Raw genomic sequence first — 23,431 nt, 5'->3', positions numbered from 1 at the left:
CCACTAATAAGTTAAACGATTAACTGACTTTCTTGAAAGGTTTTTATAAACTTTGGATGCATGACTAGGGTGTCATTTTGCAGGGTTTTGTGTTATTTCACAAAGTGGCCCTATTTGAAAGTGGGCTGCCTTTGGTGGCCCTTGGCACCCAAAATAAAAATGCTCAGGACTAGTGGTCTCCACATCCTGTAGAGTCACCACACAAACAAAAGCTCATCTGATTTAAACAAAGTATCTAGCAGTGGAATGAATGTGTGTGCTGTTCCTGAGGTGATGGTCATAATTTGAATATTTCTACTTGTAGTTAAGAAGATAGGTTGCCTGCTTTGACCAGTCCAGGGACCTTTTCTGCATCCTGTCTCTTGATGTAACTTCCTTGTAGGCAGAACACAACAGAGGCAGACTGTATTAATTATTACTGCCCGCCGCAGCCACTGCATCTGAGAACAACACAGGCCTTCTGTCTAGCTGACACCAACTAGTGCCTGTTTTATGAAAATCTGCTCCCCATGATGTCAAAACCTGGCTACACCTCTGATATATAGACTAGGTTGGTGTGCATTTTGCAACTAACTAAAGTCACAAGCATTTACACCTGCCAAAGGCTGGTGTATATGCTGGCGCACAAATGCAGACATTTTATAACATTGTGCCTAATTTCTGGGAACGCCCCTGACTGTCTCAAGGCCACTCCCTTTTGGAGTTCTGCGCTATGAAATTTAAATGGATATGTCATAGAATAGGGTGTAAGGTGGACCACGCCTAACTCGTCCTGACAATTGTTTAACTGCAATAATTGACAGCACCTAATTAGTTTACATGCATATCTAGGATTCACACCCAAATTTGGGTGACCTATACAGAATCTGGGGGTTTGTAGCACACAAGTGTGCTCATTTATGCCTGCTGTTGACATGGCATATGTGGGCATGCCTAAATGTAGTATTCTACACGCTTAGAAGCTAGGTTCCAAGATGCTGTTATAGGTTTAGCGTTCAGTGTGCTACATCTTGGTGCCTAACTTCTTGTGTCCGATTATAGAATTGCCCCCTTTGCTTTTTGTTTCTGCTTTTTTCTCAGCATATTCTTTGTTTATGGATAACGTTTTAAAATTTATTTGTAAAGGCCCTTCTGCTAAAGTTCAGTAAGGGGTTTTTTTTTTTTTTTTTTTTGGGGGGGGGGGGGGGTGCTGTGTTTAGGCACAGGCACAAACGTAAACCCAAGTGTCCAGCATCTGCCGTGCATCTACTGCATGGGCACAATGTCACATATAGTGCTGGCTCACTCCAAAATATAGTCACTGCTGCCACTGTACCTCCCTCCAACATAACATACCCCTTTGATTCTGTTTCCTGTCAACAAATTCTTTTCCTCCCAGAGCCATACCTTCTCCCCAGTTCCCGTCCCAGAATCTACCTGAGGTCCCTGTTGGTGTTCCAGTGGGCCTTAGCAGGAGTGACTACCTCCTGCTCCCACCCAGGTCTGCGCTGGGATCCAAAATGGTGTCGATGCCCCTGAGTAGTAATCTGATGGTACTAAGGGGACATTATTTCATATAAGCAGAGTTTCTGATTTCATAGAAAGAAACTACCAGTAGGGAATATTGGTATCATTTTGAATCCCAGCACATACCTGGGTGGGAGTGGAGGGGATTCACTCTCGTCTTGGCCCACTGGGCTGTCTGTGGTGGCCCCCAGGTAGGTCTTGGGGGGGGGGGGGGGGGTTGGTGGTGTAAGGGCGTGTTCTTGGGGAAGGGTCCAGTTTGCAGACAGGGATCAGATGGGAGCAGGGTCTAAGATGTCTGGGAGGGGGGCAGAAGGTGTTTGTGATGTCTGCCACTGTAGTTCCTCTAGACTGGTCGTTCTACCAAATTGCTGATAGTGTGGCTGCACTTATGGCCGCCTTTTGAGGTTGCGTTAAGTGCAGCTTTCCTCTCAGCAGTCATGTCAGCTAGCACACAATACTGCTCTTCATGTTAGCTACCACTTCTCCACATTGCACATGCACTGCTATTTCTGCGTTTAAGCAGCTAGTGCAGGTATTATACCGTGTTAGATGTTAGCATGGGTGTGCACTTAAACATTTAACGTGCAGTAAAATCAGCACTAGTTTTTTTTAAAATGTAGCTTAGTTGAAAGGCCCCTTATCAGTGTGGATGGTTGATCTTACTACTGCTCACTCTGTTGTGCCACTCACCTTCAGCTTGTGGCTGGTTGTTATGGAAGAGTGGATTAGAGTTTAAGGGCTGTTTGCACTCTGCCCCTACAGGGCAAGTACAGTTTCATATTTTTAAATTGATGTTTTGGTTTAACTTTCATTTATACTAGATTATTTTTGTAAGATTTTGTAAATCACAATGGTTAGGTTCAGCTTCAACTGTTTTTTATTTTGTAGGTGTTAAGTATATTGCACCCTTGAGTCCAGGTGCCTTTTTGTGATGGTAGAGTCTCCACCCTTGCCTGGGTAAGCTTTCTGGATTTTTTTCTTTCCTTTTTATTTTTTCTTATCTATTCTTTGGTTTGTAGGTTTGCCTTTATTCATCCCTTTTACAGGTTCAGAAACCTTTTGTTGAGTGATAAACGTCATTTAAAAAAATGGCAATAATTGTGACTTTGTTTATATTCATATACCCCTGATGCAGGCATTTGCCAGAACATGTCTCTTCTGATATAATTTAGATCTATGTGATATAATCATACATACATAAGTACATAAGTAATGCCATACTGGGAAAAGACCAAGGGTCCATCGAGCCCAGCATCCTGTCCACGACAGCGGCCAATCCAGGCCAAGGGCACCTGGCAAGCTTCCCAAACGTACAAACATTCTATACATGTTATTCCTGGAATTGTGGATACAATTTGTAGATTTTATATTTTCCAATGTAATAAAGATTTATTTTATTCCTTGTGCTGCTAGCCCTTTATTGCTACCGAGATTGAATTATCTGTGCTCCTTTTTCTTTGTTTTTATATGAGGTTGACTTTCTTATAGTATTCCAGATAAAAATCAGTATCCTGTAAGAAGTTCTTCCTCCCTGCTGTATGAAATAAGTAGGTGCTGGATTAGATGTTTGAATTTGGTTAGGAGAAGGAGGCATTGGCTGAAGATTTTTGTGTTTCCTGAATGCTCTCTGCTCTGCTTAACAACCTATTAGAATGATTTATAATACAAGGGTATTCTATAAAGCGGCGCCCAAAGGAGGTTCTGGAAGAGCTGATCCCAGAGGTATCCAGCAGTAGCCGAACAGGAGATCCAGTGCAGGCATAAGAACATAATCATTGTCACGCTTGGATAGACCGAAGGTCTATCAAGCCCAGTATCCTGTTTCCAACAGTGGCCAATCCAGGTGCAAGTACCTAGCAAGATCCCAAAAGATTAAAACAGATTTCATGCTGCTTATGCAAGAAATAACCAGTGGATTTTCCCAAGTCCATCTTAATAATAATTCCTTATGGACTTTCTTTTAGTAAATGATCTAAACCTTTATTAACCCTGATAAGCTAACTGCTTTTACCACATTCTCTGGCAACAAATTCCAGAGTTTAATTACACATTGAGTGAAGAAATGTTATCAGATTTTAAATGTACTACATAGTAGCTTCATAGCATTCCCTCAAGTCCTTGTGTTTTTAGAATGAATAAAAGCAATCCACTCCACTCCTGAGCCTTTTTTCTTCTCCAAGCTGAAGAGCTGTAGCCTCTTTAGCTTTTCCTCATAGGAGGAGAAATCCCATCCCCTGTTTCATTTTTGTCACTTTTCTCTGTAGTTCCTTTTTTAACATTTAATTTTTATAGAATATAGAATGATTATAAACATAATAACCAAGCATATACTGCTTGTACAGAAAAGATTACTCCAGATTCATAAAAATGAAAATAAAAAATAAAGCTAACCTCAGTTTCTTAATCCCATAAGCCCACTATAGTGGGGGTAAAGACAGTTACATGATTTAGGTAATTATTTCAAAATAGTAGGGAAAGAAAAGCAGTATAAGGGAGTCTTTTACTAAAGATTAGCTTGAGTTAACTGCAGTATGGGCCTTGCTGCAAATAACTTGAGCTAACCTTTAGTAAAAGACCCCCTAAGTGCACAAAACTCCAAGTAAATAGTACTGCACCCGAAGAACTAACTGATGTTGATTTTTAACCATAAGGATTCCAAGATATATTTTTTTTCTTGCAGAACTTTGTCTATTAGATTCAAGAAGACCCTGTTTAACATATAATGCAATCTCAAGGGATTGAGGTGGAAGTTTTATACTGGTTTTAACTGGAACTTCAGTTTCAGCTCCAGCTATCTTACTTGCAGCCAAAAAGGATGTCAGTTGTGTAGGGTGAAAAAACATATTTACCCAGCTTATACTTAATGACACATTTACTTGGAAATTTTAAGGACCTCTAATTGAAGGACTCCTAGTCTCAGCAAAAGTTTTTGGGTGTTGCTTGAAACATCAGGATAATTCCTGACTTTTCTGTTTGTAAACACAAAGGTTATCAATAGAAATCAAACAAAATAAAACATGGAAAAGAAAATAAGATGATACCTTTCTTATTGGACATAACTTAATACATTTCTTGATTAGCTTTCGAAGGTTGCCCTTCTTCGTCGGATCGGAAATAAGCAAATGTGGTAGCGGATAGTAAATATGAGTGAGACATCCAAGCATTACTTTGACAGTCTGACAGGGTGGGAGGGTGGCGGTGGGTAGGAGGTATGCATAGGGACATCAAAGTATTTCATTGATATTCTAATAGGATGGGTGTGGGTAGGTGAGAGGAGGGTGGTAAACAGAGAAATACAATTTTATGGTTTATAATGGGCTAGAAAACCCAGATCCTTGTTAAGTCCTGTCTGTTGGGTGTCAAAATATTCAATCATTCTGACTTCAAAGGTCTTACGTTCCTGTATTGTTTTAAAGTTACCTTTCAGAATTCTAACTATGAAATCACTGGTGCAGTGTCCTGGTCTTGTAAAATGCTGGCCCACCGGGGTGGGAACCTGACTGGCACCGGCTATCTTCATGTGATGTCTGTGCAGATTGAATCTTGTCTTAAGCATCTGGCCTGTTTCTCCAATATAGCATCCTTCGTTACATTTTTTACACTGAATGATATATACCACATTGGAAGATGGGCATGTGAATGATTCCTTAAGAGTGGACTAACACGGCTACCACACCTCTCTACTAAACACAAAGGGAAAGAGTCCACACTCCGCAGTATAGTGTAACAAAAGAGTGAAGGATGGATGGCAGGAGATCCTTTATTGAGAACTCAATGGACCCGACATGGACTGTGTTTTGGCCAGAAGGCCTGCTTCATGGATCAAGTGGTGTCTTAATAAATAACTAGATAACAAAATCACCTCAATCTCATAGGATGGACAATATGAGGATTCAGTAAAGTAGTGCAATACTCCGTTTAGTAGAATGGATATTATTTCAGACAGGCTAGAAAATAAAATAAACATTGGGCAAAAAAACCCCCCGCCAACATTCAGTTCTCCCGCCAAACTATTCATAATGTTTCTTTATACTTGAAGAAAAGTCACAGAACCAGGGCCCAGATGCACAGAGGTCCCCGTTAATCTGTTTGTATTTCCAAATTGGTAAAAATTACCGATTTTGAAATAGAGGGATTCTTAAAGAGAATCTCATGCAAATGAGCTGCTTGTTGCTTTTGCGACCCAGCTCATTTGCATGTGATATGGAGGAAGCTAGTCGGCGAGCTAAGCATGGCTGCTACAGACAGCTCTCATACATACAGACAAGCTAATGCTGGGAGCCTGCACTCTCCAGCCAAGGGGGCAGGGCTGCCGTCCGTCTCCTGTGGGGAGGGGGATGGCAGATCCCGAAACTCAAATGAAGAAAACTTGCTTCTCAAGACTGAAGCCCCCACCCCCACCCCCAGGTTCTCACTTGTGCTCTGGGCTTCTGCTCTCTCGCCTGCCACCCCTGCTTCATTGCCAGGAGGCAGGACAGGGCAGCAGCAGCACAAGAAGACAATTATAGCCATCCTGCATGCCAAAAAGAACAGCTGATGTCAAAAAATGGAAAAAAAAAGGAAGGTAGGTACTTATTAATTAAAAAAAGTGATGACTAAAATGTACCGTGTGCAAATAATAGTCTAAGAGAAACAGTGGATATACAAAAAACCATAGACTAGAACTGATTCAAATAGTATTGAAAAATAAAACTATAAATGGACCTTCTTTGCAGTGAGCTGCAGCTCTTTTACCCAATAGGTAGTGAAAGTTGTAGTTTTTAAAGCAATGTGATTATATGCTATAAAGTGTTTTGCTATAAAGTTATTTAGGCTTTTTTTCTTTATGTTGCGTGATTCATGAAAAAAGTGCCTTTTGTAGAGAAGTGTATATCCTTCCATGAAGCAGTCAGAATATTATCTAACCGACATTGTTTACATCTCCCTCACTGCTTGGAAGTGTACAATCTTGTTGCGGGAGCTCTTTTGGTTCCCTCCACCCCGTCTCTCTACTGTTTCGGCTGTCATATGCAGTACCGATAGCTCCTGACCACCCATTAACTTTTCCACGGTAAAGTTAGGGACTGCTGCTGTGCATCGGGTCAGAAAACGGCTGTACATCGCCTTGCATGCACATTTCTATAGTAATTAGCTCATTATAATAGCTTTGCATTCTGTTTTCGTTAGCTGCTACTTTGATAGGTAAAGAGCTTGGAGAGCCCCTTTTGTGCATGTCTCATTTTACTCCTTGCTCACTAAACCGGCCAGAACTAGTATAAAAACCATGTTGCTGGCTCGTTAGGTTTTGTGCATGTGGACCCAGGTCTGTATTGGTCTTTAAGGCAGCAGTTACTATCTGATTCATCAGTCCTTTCAGTTCAGAATCTGAAATCTCAAGAATCTCTGCAACATTTTTAAAACTGCAGTTATCAAAACTTTATTCATTTCTTGTATTGAAGATATAGGTACCTTAGAATCTTCAATTACTGATTGTAAATTTTGTACTTATCTTCCAGAATTTTACTCTTCATTTCTTATAATTCTTTTTCCTTTTCCTTATTAGTCCTTCTCCTGAGTGGTATATTAAGTGCGTAATAAACATGCTCTTGGAGGATTCAGACAATTAAACAGCATTGATAGAGTTTGACCAAGCTGTGTTACCATATTCCAAATCACCTCTACAGAAAAATTGTTCAGCACATTAAGGCTGAAAAAAAAACTGAAGAGTGGTGGCTGTTTTGATTCAGATCTATTTCTGAATGAAACATTGAGAGACCTTTCCTCAATGGAGATAAGGCTCAATGGAGATAAGACAGCCAAGGGAATCCTCAGGGCAGCTACCTATTCATAGTTGGTGTGGTGGGCGAGTTCTGAAATGCTACCCTTCCTCCTTGGCCCCAAGCTTCAGCAAGCTATTCAGTGTGCAAATGATTGGGTCTCTCACTCAATTCAAGGGAGGTACCAGGTTGCTGCAGCAGCATTCAATGAACTGGATAGCCAAGGCACATATAGGGGACAATTCCTGCTTGTGCCAAGTGGCTTTGAGTCCTCTGTTCTGTTCACTTGAAGTCCTCTATGAGTCAAACTCCCTTCAAGTGGTCATGGCAGTCATTTTGATAAGAGTTGACATGGGCAAAAACGACTGGGGATAATTCCTGCCCTCACTACACCACTAGACCACCAGGGATTGTAAGATAATTGTGTGTGTTTGTGGGGCTACTGGCATTTCCTTTTGTATGTGTGTGATGTGATTGTTAGTAATGCAGTTATGATTTTACATAGTAGTTTATATGGTAAATGCTTTTGATACAAAAGTTTAGCAGGAAGTAAATTTGGGATGATAGGCTTCTTAGGAATTAGCTTCACTGTGGAGATACGACATCAGCTGTCATTCCAAATGTGGCGCAAAGTCAGCCACTGTAAAAACATTGTGGCTTTTGCTTTGTTTTCATTAGCTGAGGTCCATGTGTGCAGAGGCTATTTTTCTTGGAGGTAAAAATATAGTCTGTTTATTATATATATTCTAGTTTGGATACTGTTTGGGTGGTTCTAAAGAATTTCAAGGCTCGATTGGGTACGATGAAGATGCAGTGTTTTAATCAAACTTGTCTTGCAGAAACTGTTATATGAGAGAGGAACCTGCAGTGATTTGTTTTCAAGCACAAGTACTGCTTAGCTTATAGTAGGGAAATATTACAATGAAATGAAGTATATATTTTAATTTGACATTTATAACCTGCTTTACCAATAAGTTCTAAGCGGTTTACATTTAACAGTATGTTATCAAAAGATTAACATTAATTAGTAATTGTTCAGTATACAGTAAATTAGAAAAGAATTTGAGAAGTGTATTGCTCTTGATTTGTAATTTTTCAGAGCAATATAGTCCTTACATTAAGTAACATCAATGGGCTTTTTTTTATTCTGGATTGTGCATCAGGTTGATATAATGTCTGTAGTATAGACCAATGACTGGACTCCTTTACCCTATTTTAGTAAGAATTTGTCATGTTTGTCCTTAATCAGTTTTATAACTAAATACAAAACAGGATACATCTCAGTGCTACTTTCTCTTGTTACTTATATACAGTTTGGGTAAGAAATGCTGGTAGTCATTATTTTTTTACACATTCTCACAAAGTTCCTTTCATAGACGATTCTTAATTAGTTTTTGCTTTTGGTTTTACCAAAACCAGATAAGTTTCAGCTGCAGTTTCAGTGAAAACTGAAAAAAAGCAGTTTTGGTCGGCCTCTACAGCTGCTCTTCTAAGGTGTTTTGTTTAACCATTTTCCTCATTTTTATGATTATTATTATTATTATTATTACATTTGTATCCCGCGCTTTCCCACTCAAAGCAGGTTCAATGCGGCTTACATAGTAATAGGGATTACAGGATATTGATGAGAAAATAAAAATATATAACAGAATAACAAAAGTGATAGGTAGGTAGAGAGAGTCTCCTTTTTTAAAAGTTAAGTTAAATGCGTATTGGATTTCCTGTGTACTTAAAAACCTGGTTATTAAATCAAATCTGATTGTGATGATCACTGTTATCAAGTGACCCCAGCAGTGTTACCTCCTGCACCAGATCATGCACTTTATTAAGACTAGGTCTAGAATTTCTCCCCCTCTTGTTGGTTCCTGCTACCAGCTGCTCCATAAAAGTCCTTGATTTAGTCTAGGAAATTTACCTCTCTAGCATTCCCCAATGTTAAATTTATCCAGTCAATATTGGGGTAATTGAAATCACTCATTATTATTGTATTCCACAGTTTGTTAGCCTCCCTAATTTCTGCTAACATTTCTACATCTGTTCATTCTGGCCAGTAAACTCCAGTCGTATCCTTTTCCCCTTTAAACTTGGAATTTTAAGAATTTTTAGAAGTCCCTTTTTAACATATAATGCAGTCTCGGGGGATTGAGAGTGGGGGTGGGGAGGCGAGAGGTTTATACTATTTTTAAAATATCCAGAAGTTGGGATATAACACTTGTTGCTTGAAGCGTTTTACTGTTTTAAGGATGTTAGGATGTTTTAGTTGCACATTTTGGTCATAGCGTTGACTGCTTATCTTTATTGAATGCAGAAGTTAGGTATCAAAACAAACAAACAAAAAAGTCACCTTTTTCAGCATGAGTTAATGGTACTTAGATAACCTAATAGTTCTTTGAGAGAAGAGGTAAGCAGTATGGAAGATGCTGTACAATAAGCTGCAGACTAGATCACCAGTGTCCTTCAGAGAAATTCATTGGCATGATTTCTTTCAAACCATCAACCAAGCCGTCCTCTGGTGTATCCGTAGGAAGGGACTCTGTCCTCCATGAGTTCTTCCAACAGACAGTAATAATTGGAGAGTTAGGCAGTAGAGGCTCAGCCACAGAATTATCTCCGGTCTGAGCTTTATACAAAAAGCAACATTTTTCCTTAAAGTGCAGAGGAAAGATCTGAATGTCTCAGCTTGTTCTAAGTTGCAGGGAAAGGCCCTTCCTGTGAGAGAGAGGCTTACAGACAAGACCCAGAGCAATGGTGAAGACAAGGACAAGAATACTTATAGTGTTTCTGGGAGGCCATCAAATTGCTGAAGACCTGCAAGGAACCAGTGTGCCACTGGAGTAGTTAGGCTCAGTGGCAAAATGATTGTACATCTCAGATGTTCCTTCCAAGTGCTGCAACCCGATATACCATATGTAATTGCAGGAGCAGCCTTTTTCTTGAAATTTCTGTGCAATTGTATATTGAGCACCAAGAGACTAAATTTACCTTGAACACAGAAATTTCTTAAGGACAAACAAGTGGCAGTGACTTTCTGTTGCAGCCTGTTGGTAGGTGGAGCTCTGTTTAAGATCCTAAACAAGGAAGCCACTTATAATGTGTACTATTAATATTGCTGAGTACAGCATGCCATATTTTGCGGTAATTGGCCCATTTATTAGCCAAAATTAGTACATGTTGATGTAAAACCTCAGCTTGAAAAGATGAGGGAAGATGAATTTGTAGAGAAATGTTATGACCAGACCCTCCGGTCTCCTACAGTGCCACAGGAAGGGTCGTGCAATTCAGCCCTTCCTGTGCAACTCTCCCAATCCCAATTTTGAATTATAAGTGTTTTGGGGAGAACACAGCAATACGGTGCTTGAAGCTGCAGCTTTCCCCTCTGTTTCTAGACTCCGACTGTCCTACTTTAAACATATAGAGGAACTACTGTGTGTCATGCAGTTGAAGGTACCAACTTCAGGCAGCGATGGAAGGAGGTGGCTTGAGCTCTATCTCAAGCTGGCACAGAAGCGTGTGGAGTTGCCAAGAATGAGAGGATAAGAGGACACAGATGTCAGAAAATGGCCTTTAAAGTTAAAAAAAATGTAGTACATGCATATGTGTTGTAGAACTGCTTTCAGAAACTGCTGCAGAATCTGTCCTTGGGCTGCTGCTATAAATTAGGTACTGTGATGCTTCATAATTCATTACTGTAGTTTATTTTAAATGTTTGTACCTTACCTTTGAGGCTTAGAAGGTAAAGGTTACCTACTAGTCTTTGGTAGAAAGATGTCTATGGATATCCCTGTTCTTTTGCGGGTCTAAAAAACCTTAGCCATTGAGATCCATCAGAGCTTTCAATGACATTTGAATACTTTAGGAGAAATGGGAATTTCACAGGATGTTTTAGGAAACATTCCTTCTGACTAGATTCATTATAGTAAGGTTATATTGGTTTAGTGCAGCTTTCAAACCTGCTTAATTGCGGAAGAAAGTTTTGTCTGTAAGGTTTCCTGTCTCTAAACATAACCTTTGTCCCTGAACCTAGCACAGTCGTATCAAGCCTATTAACATGAGATTGTATGTATTACTTTGCTATTCTTGTTATAAGGTCTTATGTTTTCATTTGAATTTAAAAACGTCTCTGAATATAAAATATGTACTAATTAGATTTTTTTCCATATTTTATTAGAGCACAGTAATGGAGGAAACGGCGATATGGGAACAACACACAGTGACTCTTCACAGGGTGAGTTACTACAACAGTGAATTCAGTATACATAACTCAGGATACTGGCAGCTTTAACAAACAATAGAGAAAGGCCAGATGTCAGGAAGCAAAAGAGAAGGAAATTGGTTCTGTCATTTTCCTTTGTTAAAATTAGAATAGCCATAAATTCTTGATGTCTTATAGTGGTAGCTTGTGTTAGGCTTTCTCTGATATATTCTCTTTTTAGTCATTTGACTTTTTTTGTAATAGATACTCATGTGTTTATTTTTGTCCATAGAAATTTTAGATAGTTAACATAGTAGATGATGGCAGAAAAAGACTTGCACGGTCCATCCAGTCTGCCCAACAAGATAAACTCATATGTGCTACTTTCTGTGCATACTTTACCTTGATTTGTATCTGTCATTTTCAGGGCACAGACCATAGAAGTCTGCCCAGCACTAGCCCCGCCTCCCACCACCGGCTCTGCCACCCAATCTCGGCTAAGCTTCTGAGGATCCATTCCTTCTGAACAGGATTCCTCTATGTTTACTACTACTACTTAGCATTTCTATAGCGCTGCCAGGGTTACGCAGCCTACGCATGTTTGAACTACATTACCGTTTTCATTTCCACCACCTCCCGCGGGAGGGCATTCCAAGCATCTACCACTCTCTCCGTGAAAAAATACTTCCTGACATTTTTCTTGAGTCTGCCCCCTTTCAATCTCATTTCATGCCCTCTAGTTCTACCGCCTTCCCATCTCCGGAAAAGGTTCGTTTGCAGATTAATACCTTTCAAATATTTGAATGTCTGTATCATATCAGCCCTGTTTCTCCTTTCAACCAGGGTATACATGTTCAGGTCAGTAAGTCTCTCTTCATACGTCTTGTAACGCAAATCCCATACCATTCTCGTAGCTTTTCTTTGCACCGCCTCAATTCTTTGGCTCCTATTTAGATAGGGTTTTCGAAAGTGGTTCTAGTACAACTTGTTTTTGTAAGTTAGTAGGGTTTTTAAGATTTGCAAACTTGGTAAATAGAACATTGGAGAAAAATGATGCCTTTATTTTAACACATTTCATGAGTTTTAGTACAGGAAGTGTTCTGTGCTTAACTTTCTTTATTCATCACTCTTTTGTGCACCTTGAGAGTTAATTTTCATTGCCAAAATATGATCCTTCTATGAGACATTGCTCTGAAGCATTTAATGTAACTCAGTATGTGTTTGTGTGTATATTCGTTCTTTTTTTTTTCTTCCCTTTCTTTGGCCCACTGCTTTTTCAGACCAGTTTGAGCCAGCTTCTGTGGGGCAATAGCATCCTATATAATAAAAAACCCACCTCCAACGTTCTGAAGCTGGCAGCGTGGACAAACACCTTGAAGCATTCGTGCTCCATATATCCATCTGCTGACATGATGACGTCTCAAATGACTGTGCCCAATCACAGCACAGCAGCACGAGTCAATGTCAACAAAAAAGTATTAAAAAAAAAAGAAACTGCCAAGGGCGCCAAAGGAGAAGAGCAGTGCCGGTAAAGTATCAGCACTTTCTCTGAGACAACAGGTTAATTCCCCCGCTCCCCCAAACACACCACTTCCACCCCCCCTCACCCCCGCAACCACGAAAGAAAATCCTCCACCTCTTACTGCTCTGGACTGTGGATTCACTTAAACGGAAGATTCACTCTTTCCTGCTCCTATCTGAAGGATAGGTTGCCTTAATCTTTGCTTTGGCCCAATATGTCGAGTGCCCCTCCCCACCCCTGACTGGCCCCGCCGCTCCCCCTTTGTGACAACAGATTAAAATAGAAGCTAGGAAAGAAGCTGCTCTGAAGGAAAGAAGTGCAATAGCCAGAATTCAATCTTTTACTAACCAGTTTCCAGTGTCAGTCAGAAAGGTGGCGATGAGTTCAAAACAAAAAGGCACAATTTATACATTGAGGACTCAGGATGATGACGAAGAAAACAACACTTGCAACGTAAACTCTACTCAGCAAATGTAGCTTCTTCAAAGTAATGGAACTTTTTTTCTTCTATGATTTCATTCAACAAAATATCTGCAGGATGGGGTATGGGGAGAAAGTTTGGCATTTTGTGCCCTGATCAGTGAAATTTAATTCTGTTGTGGTATGAGATTACAGCCCAAAGAAGGTCAAAACATCTGTTGTATCTAATTATTATGGCATGATATGGTACCAGTAACAATACTATGAATGCTTAGGATTAAAGAGCACTTTCACCTCCAGAAAAAAAAAATTAATAATAATTGTTTTTAAACTGCTTGGAAATGTATTTGGCTGAACATTGTGTATAGTTTTTATTTGCAAACTAAGACATATTTTTAATCAAACAAAAACTCAACAGGGAGGCAGAAAAAGAATAGGACATGAAATGTTTAATGTTTCCATATGAAGGTAAAGAATTCAGAAAACTCTCTCTCTCTCTCACACACACTCACACACAGCTACGGTGTTAAACACACACACTCCATCTCTCACACTCCCCCCTCGAAGTCTGGCCCTGCAGATCCCCCTCCGTGCATGTTGACCCACCCCCCCTCCCAAATCGCCAAGCCCGCGCCTACCCCTCTGTTGCGCACACACACACACAATGTCAGTCACATACGCACATAAACTTCCTTGAAATGCCTACACCCATGCTGCTACCCTCCCCACCTGACTGGCCCCACTGATCCCTCTCTGTGCACGTCGCCCCCCCCCCCCCTCCTCAAAAACTGCCTACCCCGCAACCCTACCTCTCTCTGTCTCACAGACACATTCTCTGACACACACACTCTGTCGGTATCTCACACACACAGCAAAACTCTCTCACACACAGCCACGCTGTGTCTCTCTGACTGTGACACTCACACAATCAGTCGACATTCTGTCTTTCTCTCTCACACACACACACACACACTGTCACATTCTGTCTGTCTCTCTCACACACACAGTCTCACACACACATACAATCTCACAGTCACTTTCTCTCTCGCACACAGTCACTGTCAAACACACTCTGTCAAACATACACACTCAAAGGAAAACCTTGCTAGCACCCGTTTCATTTCTCACCGAAACGGGCCTTTCCTTGTCATCAAGCAGATGCAGCCATTACAGATGGGTTGTGTCCATCAACCAGCAGAGGGAGATAGAGAGCACACTTTTTTCAGTGCCTCATACCAGCTTGCTCCACTGCCTCTCTTCAGTATTCTCTATCTCCCCTAGCAGAGTGGCTGCAGCTTCTTCGAGCTCCATCTAAAATCTGCCTGGAGGTTGCTCCTGTGCTTTTGCCAGTTGTTAGCAGGGGTGTTGGAGGCTATAGCAGCTTCACTTTAAAGGCACATAGGTTCGCCCTTTCCCTGCCTTACCCATACCTCCGTGGATGTGGACACATTGCTTAACTTTCCCTGTCCTTCCCCACCAACAGTGGATGCAGGCACATAGGTTCGCCCTTTCCCTGCCTTTCCCACTCACCTGAGCCTCCGGAGTTCTATTTACCTCTGCTTTCTTCACAGCGTTAAAAAAAAAAAAAAAAGGAACAGATGTTTTTCCTTGCCTTTTTCTGTGGGACCGGAGCTGTGATACTCGGTCCAGTGAGGTAAGAGTGTTTTCTGACTCCTCCAGGGTGGGCCCGCGATTGGGGCGATTTGGCGCGAACCGCCATTTTGAATTTTACCGCCGTTTTCGGCGATGGCTGCGGAGACAGTAAAGCGCTGTTCCAAGTGTGGCAAGCGCAGATCAGCAGCGGGGCTCTGTAAATCGTGCTTTACAGACGTTAGAACCGGCCCGAGCATGGCGAGCGACGATTCTTTGCGCTCTGAGCTGGCAGCGGACGCCATTTTGAATTTACCACATGGCGCGACCTCCGCTGAGACGGAGAGTCCTGAGCCCGGGGGGAGGCCTCGGAGTGAGGCTGATATGAGAAATACTAGCCCCGGCAGAGATCCAGGGTGAGTTTTTCTCCCCTGATTTTGTCATATTAATGCATAAAGCATACATGCTTAAAAGAGCTCTCCCACAAAGCCCTGCAGGGGCCTCTTCTAATCCCCCCCCCCCCCCCCAGTGGATTCTAGCCTGGGTATGACCTCTGAGGCGTTATTCCCTGATAATTGGCAGAATATGAAGCGCAGAAGGGCTCATTCTCCTTCAGAGAGTGCTGCACCTCCATTTTCCCCCCCCCCCGTGGGCGGGCTGCGAGGATTCGGAGGACTCTGGCAGGCCTTCATGGTCTGAGGAGCCAGAGTCTGGTGCAGAAGTGACTCAGGATCTGGACGATCCCTCCGCGGTGAGGATTTTCCACCGTGATGAGCTGCCAGCGCTTATTTCTGATGCCCTGCAGGCTCTCTCTATTGAGGACCCTGCCAGTGGCACAGCCTCCTCTGTGAATCCTAGGATGGCTAGTACCAAAAAGCCTGCTTGAGCCTTTCCTTTGCATGACTCCATCCAAGAGCTTATTTCAGCTCAATGGGCTGACCCCGAGGGACCTTTGAAAGTTTCCAGGGCTATGGGGCAATTATACCCTCTGAGTGAGGAGCATATGGCTCGCTTTGCTATGCCTAAAGTGGATGCCCTAGTCACAGCTGTGACAAAGAGAACTACCCTCCCTGTTGAAGGAGGTGTTGCCCTGAAGGATATTCAAGACCGTAGACTGGAATTAGCACTTAAACGGTCCATTGAAATTGCAGGTCCCACTATTCGGGCGTCTGCATGCAGTTGTTATGCTGCTAGAGCCTGCCTGGCTTGGTTGCAACAGGCAGTGGAACAGCCCGGTGATGGAGCGGAGCCCTTTTCAGATGTGGCTCCGCGGATGGAGTCGGCCTTGTCCTTTCTTGCTGACGCCCTTTATGATATTGTCAGAGCTTCGGCTAAATACATGGCAGTAGCAGTGGCGGCTCGCCGTCTTCTTTAGCTACGGCATTGGGCGGCGGACATGGCCTCTAAGCAAAGGTTGGTGATGTTGCCCTTTCAAGGCCTTCTGTTTGGTGAGGAGCTGGAAAACATTGTTAAAGACCTGGGGGATTCCAAACCTCAGCGCTTGCCCGAAGATAGGCTGAAGCCTTCCTCTAAGGGTCAGGCGGTCCGCTTCTCTTACAGACCTCGCTTCCTTGAAGCTAGAAGGTACCGCCTGGGGCGTTCTGCTGGGTTCACTTCTCGTGCCCGCTTTCAGCAGAGAAACTCCTTTTGCTCGGACAAACGTTCCGCAGCTGCCAGGAGTTCAGGGGCGACCCTCTCAATGACGGTGCGCCGGCCCCCTCCTCGTTTCCTGTCATTGGAGGAAGACTTTCCCTCTTTTTCGAGGAGTGGGCCAAAATCTCCGCAGATCGGTGGGTCTTGGACCTGATCAGAGACTGATACCGAATAGAATTCGATGCTCCTGTGAGAGACGTGTTTGTGGAGTTCTGCCGCCAAACGGGCGGCGGTAGAGGAGACTTTGCATAGTCTGTGCCAGATAGGGGCTGTGACCCCGGTGCCTCCCGCCGAACAAGGTCTAGGCCGCTACTCCATTTACTTTGTGGTGCCACGAAAAGGCGGGTCTTTTCGCCCGATCCTGGACTTAAAAGAGCTAAACAAGTCCTTAAGAGTGCGGCATTTTCACATGGAAACCCTGTGCTCTGTCATTGTGGCGGAACAGCCAGGAGAGTTTCTCATGTCTCTGGACCTGAAAGAAGCTTACTTGCACATACCAATTTGGCCCTCGCACCAGAAGTTTGAGGTTTGCGGTGATGGGAAAGCATTTCCAGTTCCGGGCCTTGCCTTTTGTCCTCGCCACAGCTCCCCGCACCTTTTCGAAGGTTATGGTGGTAGTAACTGCCTTTCTAAGGCAAGAGGGTATTCGGGTTCACCCGTACCTGGATGACTGGCTCATTCGAGCAAACTCTGCTGCAGAGAGTCAGCATGTCACAGCCAGAGTGGTCTCAGTACTTCAATCTCTGGGCTGGGTCGTCAATTTGGCCAAAAGTCACCTGACCCCCTTGCAGTCTCTAGAATATTTGGGGGCTAGGTTCGACACAGCCTCGGGGTATGCGTACCTACCCGAGCAAAGGTGGTGCAAGCTTCAGAATCAGGCCCGTCTGCTCCTGAGGGTGCCCCGCCCGCGAGCTTGGGACATTGTCCAGCTGCTTGGATTGATGACGGCCACCATGGAACTGGTGCCCTGGGCGAGAGCGCACCTGAGACCTCTACAGTATGCTCTACTCCAAAGATGGTCTCCAGTATCTCAGGATTATCAATGCAGACTCTCTTGGCTCCCTGAGGCCCAACTCAATATAGAGTGGTGGCTCTCAGACAGCATGCTGCGGCGAGGAATGCCCCTGGCGCTCCCCGATTGGTGCCTAGTGGTGACAGATGCCAGCCTGAAAGGCTGGGGCGCACATTGCAAGGGGAAGCATGCCCAGGGTCTATGGACACCCGAGGAGTCGGAGTGGTCCATCAACCGCCTAGAGTTGAAAGCGGTGTTTCAGACGTTTCTGGCTTTTCAAGTGACCCTGGAAGGATTGGCTGTCAGAGTGATGTCGGACAACACGACAGCCGTGGCCTACATAAATCAACAAGGCGGCACTCAGTGCAGAGCTCTAGCCGCGCAGGCTGAACAAATTTGCCACTGGGCCGAGCTGCATCTACAGTTTCTGTCGGGAGCTCACATTGCAGGTCAGAGCAACGTGCAAGCCGATTATCTAAGCAGGCATCAGATCGATCCAGCGGAGTGGGAACTTGCAGGTGAAGTATTCCTGCAGATATGTGCCAAGTGGGGCAAGCCTGTGATGGATCTAATGGCGACAAGCATCAATGCCAAAGTCCCGTGCTTTTTCAGCAGACGGAGAGATCCTCGCTCGGCGGGGTTGGATGCCTTGGCTCAACCCTGGCCTCCGGGCCTACTGTATGTGCTCCCTCTGTGGCCCTTGATAGGGCAAGTGGTCCTGCGGATTCGGCTGCATCCAGGAGAAGTGGTTCTCGTCGCCCCGGATTGGCCCAGGAGTCCTTGGTATGCGGACCTCCGACAGATGCTCGTAGAGGATCCCCTTCAGTTACCTCTGGTTCCCAACCTGTTGTCACAGGGTCCGGTGACCATGGAGGACGCCGGCCGATTTGGTCTTATGGCCTGGCGATTGAGAAGGCGCAATTGAGAGACAAAGGCTATTCCAATAAAGTAATTACCACTCTCCTGCAAGCCCACAAGCGTTCCACTTCAGTGGCTTATGCCAGGATTTGGCGCCAGTTTGAAGTCTGGTGTGCTTCCAAAGAGATCACCCCTCTGCGGGCTCCTGTCTTGCCGATTCTGGACTTTTTGCAGGATGGTGTACAAAAAGGCTTGGCCTATAATTCCCTGCGGGTGCAAGTGGCAGCTTTGGCGTCCCTGCGTTGCAAGGTTGAAGGCGTGTCTTTAGCTGCTCATCCAGATGTGGCACGGTTTCTTAGAGGGGTGCTTCGGCTCCGTCCTCCCGTGCGTGCACCTTGTCCAGCTTGGAATCTGGGGCTAGTGCTGAAAGCCCTTCAGGGTGCTCCCTTTGAACCGCTTTGGCGTGCTTCAGAGAAAGATTTGACACTGAAGGCCATCTTTTTAGTGACCATTACTTCGGCGAGACAGGTGTCAGAGCACCAGGCGCTGTCCTGTAGAGACCCTTTTCTGCAATTTTCAGAGTCTGGGGTCACGGTTCGGACCGTGCCTTCCTTCTTGCCTAAGGTGGTTTCAGCGTTTCACCTAAACCAACCTATTTTCTTGCCCTCCTTTGTCAAGAAGGAGTTTCCAGAATCTTTTGGGCAATTGCACCTGTTGGACGTGCGCAGGACTCTGCTGCAGTATCTGCGAGTTACTAACTCTTTCAGGACCTCTGATTATCTGTTTATTTTGCTATCAGGTCCTCGCAGAGGGTCTCCAGCGTCTAAAGCCACTATTGCCCGCTGGCTCAAAGAATCTATCTTTTCAGCTTATTTGCTTGCCGGCCGGCCTCCGCCTGATGCCTTTAAGGCGCATTCCACTAGAGGAATTTCCTCTTCTTGGGCTGAAACTGGAGCACTCTCTCTTCAAGAGATTTGTAGTGCAGCAACATGGGCTTCTAAGCTCTTTTGCCCGACATTACAGGCTGGATGTGGCTGCCAGGAGGGAGACACATTTTGGAGCGCAAGTGCTGGCGCGTGGTGTGGCTTGTTCCCACCCTATTTAGGGATTGCTTTGATACATCCCATCTGTAATGGCTGCATCTGCTTGATGACAAAGAAGGGAAAATTAGGTTCTTACCGTGATAATTTTCTTTCCTTTAGTCATAGCAGATGCAGCCATGATACCTCCCTGTCTGATTGCTATCTGCTGTAAATCTATTTCAGGTTCTGTTCATGTTTCCTGGAGATTCCGTCCTTGGGAGAAAGTCGGAAAACAGTCTTCAGGATTCTTGTTCAATTAAAGGAGGATGACTTAATTCCCTCCAGTTTCATGTTTTGGAGGATGAGTTTATTCCCTCCGGGAGGATGAGTTTATTCCCTCCGGGAGGATGAGTTTATACCCTCCAGTTATGTCTCAGTGGAGGATGAGTTTATGCCCTCCGGGAGGATGTTTCATTCCCTCCATTCTGAGTTAATGCCCTTTGTTGTAGGGCCATCGTTCGCTGTGAGGAAAGCTCATGTTATTCCCATTGCGGTTTGCCATACTGCTTTGGAAGCTTCAAATACTGAAGAGAGGCAGTGGAGCAAGCTGGTATGAGGCACTGAAAAAAGTGTGCTCTCTATCTCCCTCTGCTGGTTGATGGACACAACCCATCTGTAATAGCTGCATCTGCTATGACTAAAGGAAAGAAAATTATCACGGTAAGAACCTAATTTTCCCTTTTTACTAGTAGCATAAGAATTGTACCTGTTAAAAACATATTCTGGACTCTGTTGATCCTAGTTAGTACTGAACTGTTTTGATCTATTAAGGCTTCTGTACTGCAGAATGTATAACTTACTTAATGTTTCTCTGTGAGCTGTATGCAGCTCCATTTTTTTTTTAAATAAAAGGCAATAATATTTTTGCATGAATAACAAGCCAGGGGTTTCCTGTTATTCATCTTTTAGAGGGCATTTTCTTTTCTAAAACTCAGATGCGCTCAAAAAAACTCTAACAAATGGGTTTCAGGTCCAAACAATTCAGGACATGACAAAGCCAGGACAGAAACAGCCAGGTAAGCAGTTGCAGAGAGAAGCCTAGACTGTGTATTCTATAAGCCACAGAGAGAACAGTATAAAGAAGTGAAAATCCAGTGACTGAAATTACCAACACTACTGAAGAGTGCTGAATTACAGCAATTATTCAGCCTCAGTGCTAAATGCACTAAACTTAATGAGCTCTTAACAAGCCATTAATGAGCAAGTAGTAAACCCTGGCATGCACTAAGAAGACGGTAGCAGCTAACGAAAACGGAATGCAGATAAGTAAATCGTGTAGAAACCCTATTGTAATGAGATGCACTAACCTTTTCCGATTGCCTTAACGCTGGAAAACGCTGGAAAATCTAACGAGAGGTCTGTACGGGATTGGAAAAATTATTAAAATGTAAAAAAAAAAAATTGGGGGGCTAAAACGGCCAAGTGCTCGTCATGGACGGCCATTATGGTCGTTCTACACCCGAAAAACCGCCCAGGTGCTCGTCACTTTATTGATAAATGTTCAATAAAGACTTCATACAACTTAAAAAAGTGGAAAAAAAAATCCAAGTGCTCGTCCTTTTTTCTTTTACAAAACTATTAGTGGGATTTGAACCCGCCACCTCTGGATTACAAGACCGCTGCTCTAACCACTCGGCCACAACTGTACTTACTTGGATGTCCCTCCCTTACTTCCAGGTCTCTTAGCTGAGTGAAGCACTGCCAAAAAGGACGTTTTTATTATTGCGGGGTTGAATGTCCAAAAAAGAGCCTGCAGCATCGGAGCCTGTTTGATTTTTTAAAAATAAATCTTCACTTCAAAAAAAAAAAAATAACGTCCATTTTGGGCGGCCTCCCCCCCCCCCCCCACCCGGAATAATAAAAACGTCCTTTCTGGACGTGCTTCACTCAGCTGAGAGACCTGGAAGTAAGGGAGGGACATCCAAGTAAGTACAGTTGTGGCCGAGTGGTTAGAGCAGCGGTCTTGTAATCCAGAGGTGGCGGGTTCAAATCCCACTAATAGTTTTGTAAAAGAAAAAAGGACGAGCACTTGGATTTTTTTTCCACTTTTTTAAGTTGTATGCAGTGGCGTAGCAACGGGGGCTGCCACGCGGGGCGGTTCGCCGTTGCACCCCTCCTCCGATCCATGGCAAATGTCAAGAAGTCCATAGGAATTGAATGGGCTTCGTCACATTTGCTGTGCCAGGAGTCGCTACTATGGCTTAGTAAAATGTGTTCTATTTTTGTTTAACTGTACGAAGGGCATCTGTCAACTTTCCACAGGCAAATAAGAGATGTATTTTTGAGGAGATAGATGAAAAGAAAAGAACCTTAAGCATGTAGAATCATTCCTTAGCGCAGGCATCAGATGAATCCAGGAACTGGTGAGTTGTGTCCACCTGCTGCTAGACGGAGATAGAGATTTCAAGCTGAAGTGAGTGATACTGGACGACCAGCCCCTCCATCAGCCAGTATATCTCAATCTCCAGGTGGTGGATGACTTCTTACCAGCTCCTGGATTTTTTGAGACTGGGCTACTCCTGGGCTAATTTTGGCCAGTTAAGTCTAGGGTGTTTGGCCACTTGGAGCTATTCTCAGGGGCATACCTCTCTAGTTCTCTGCCTCACCCCTTGTCCCCATTCCTCCCTGCGGGTTTTTCCTGGCTGTCCTCTTCCTTACCAATGAAAAAAAAATAAAAAATGACCGCTTTAGTGAGCCAGGGAGCAGCAGAAACTGCACACATGGTTTTCCACCGGGGTGAGTTTCTGCCCAATTAAGCCTGTTTGGTAGCAGGCCTGCACTGGGAGACGTTTGTTAGTGCCCAAGTCGCCTTGGTGAGTGCCCGTGTTTTTGTTTCCTTAGCGTCCCTCCGGATTGGCCCAGAATGTGACTGATGGGTTGTGCACTCGTTCTAGCAGGTGGAGACCGAGAATCCTGACTCTCGTGAGAGCCAATAAGAGCCCTGGCCAGCAAGAGTGAGATTCAGTATTCTCAGTCTCCAGCAGGTGGAAGGAGGTGAGCCCTTCAGTCTCTTTCTTATTTCTCCCTTTTGACTCAAAAAAAAAAAAAAAAAAAAAAAAAAAAAAAAAAAGGGGGGGGGGGTCAATTCTGTACCGTGGTACTTCAATTTAGGGTGCGTTGCATTTGGTACTCATTTCTAGCATGGCATATAGGCACTAAGTTAAAGCTTACTAGTGCAAACCTACTCTCATGTGCCAAATCTTAAGAGACAAGAAGCTCATGGATTTGATATTACTCCTTTCTGTGGGTACAACCAAGGTGGTTGGCTTCTCTTATATCCAGGTACTGTTCTGCCCCTACTGGGATCTCGGCATGAGTTTGTAGCTGGGGCAGTGGGGAGTTGGGTGCCTTGCCCGCGTTTGCAAGGGATTGCAATGGGGGTCTAGCCCAGTTTTCCTGGTTTTCGGCTCACTGCACTGAGTCTTCTCACTACTGTTTGATACCTTTAGTGATTCCAGCTTCATTTTTCTCCACACTGCCACCCAGGGCGGGGTGGTTCGCTGTTGCACCCCCCCCCCCGGGTGCAGCACGATGACACCCCCCCTCCCGACCCAGTGCCTACCCTCCTCCGTGCAACCAGCTCCCTACCTTTAAAAAAAAATATCGGAATCCGAGGCGAGGCGCAGCGCCTCGCGCCTGCACGTAAAAGAAATGTGGACCGTCTCATCGGACCTTCTCTCACTCTGTCTGTCCTGCCCTTGCGGAAATAGGAAGTTGTGTCAGCGGAGGGCGGGACAGCTAGAGGGAGGGAAGGCCCGATGAGACGGTGCACATTTCTTTTGGAGGGAGGCAGAAGCAAAGCGCCTTCAAGTTTGCAGGGAAGTTGCCAGATACTCTCCT

The 23,431-nt window shown here is 44.1% G+C and overlaps 1 long non-coding RNA gene across 2 annotated transcripts in view; it reads left to right on the top strand.

Moving 5' to 3' along the window:
- LOC115458755 overlaps window positions 1-23,431 on the top strand; it is a 106,253-nt gene that overhangs the window by 51,846 nt on the left and 30,976 nt on the right. Inside the window, exons 2-3 of one of the 2 annotated variants that reach the window (XR_003940144.1) lie at window positions 2,395-2,463; window positions 11,431-11,487. This is a non-coding gene — a long non-coding RNA (uncharacterized LOC115458755). The remainder of the gene's footprint in view (window positions 1-2,394; window positions 2,464-11,430; window positions 11,488-23,431) is intronic. The other variant, XR_003940146.1, reaches the window with a different exon arrangement.

Source organism: Microcaecilia unicolor, chromosome 1 (assembly GCF_901765095.1).
Source record: "Microcaecilia unicolor chromosome 1, aMicUni1.1, whole genome shotgun sequence".
NCBI classification, from domain to species: domain Eukaryota; kingdom Metazoa; phylum Chordata; class Amphibia; order Gymnophiona; family Siphonopidae; genus Microcaecilia; species Microcaecilia unicolor.
Note: the sequence above shows the minus strand (reverse complement) of the source record. Positions and strands in the feature narration are given on the sequence as shown.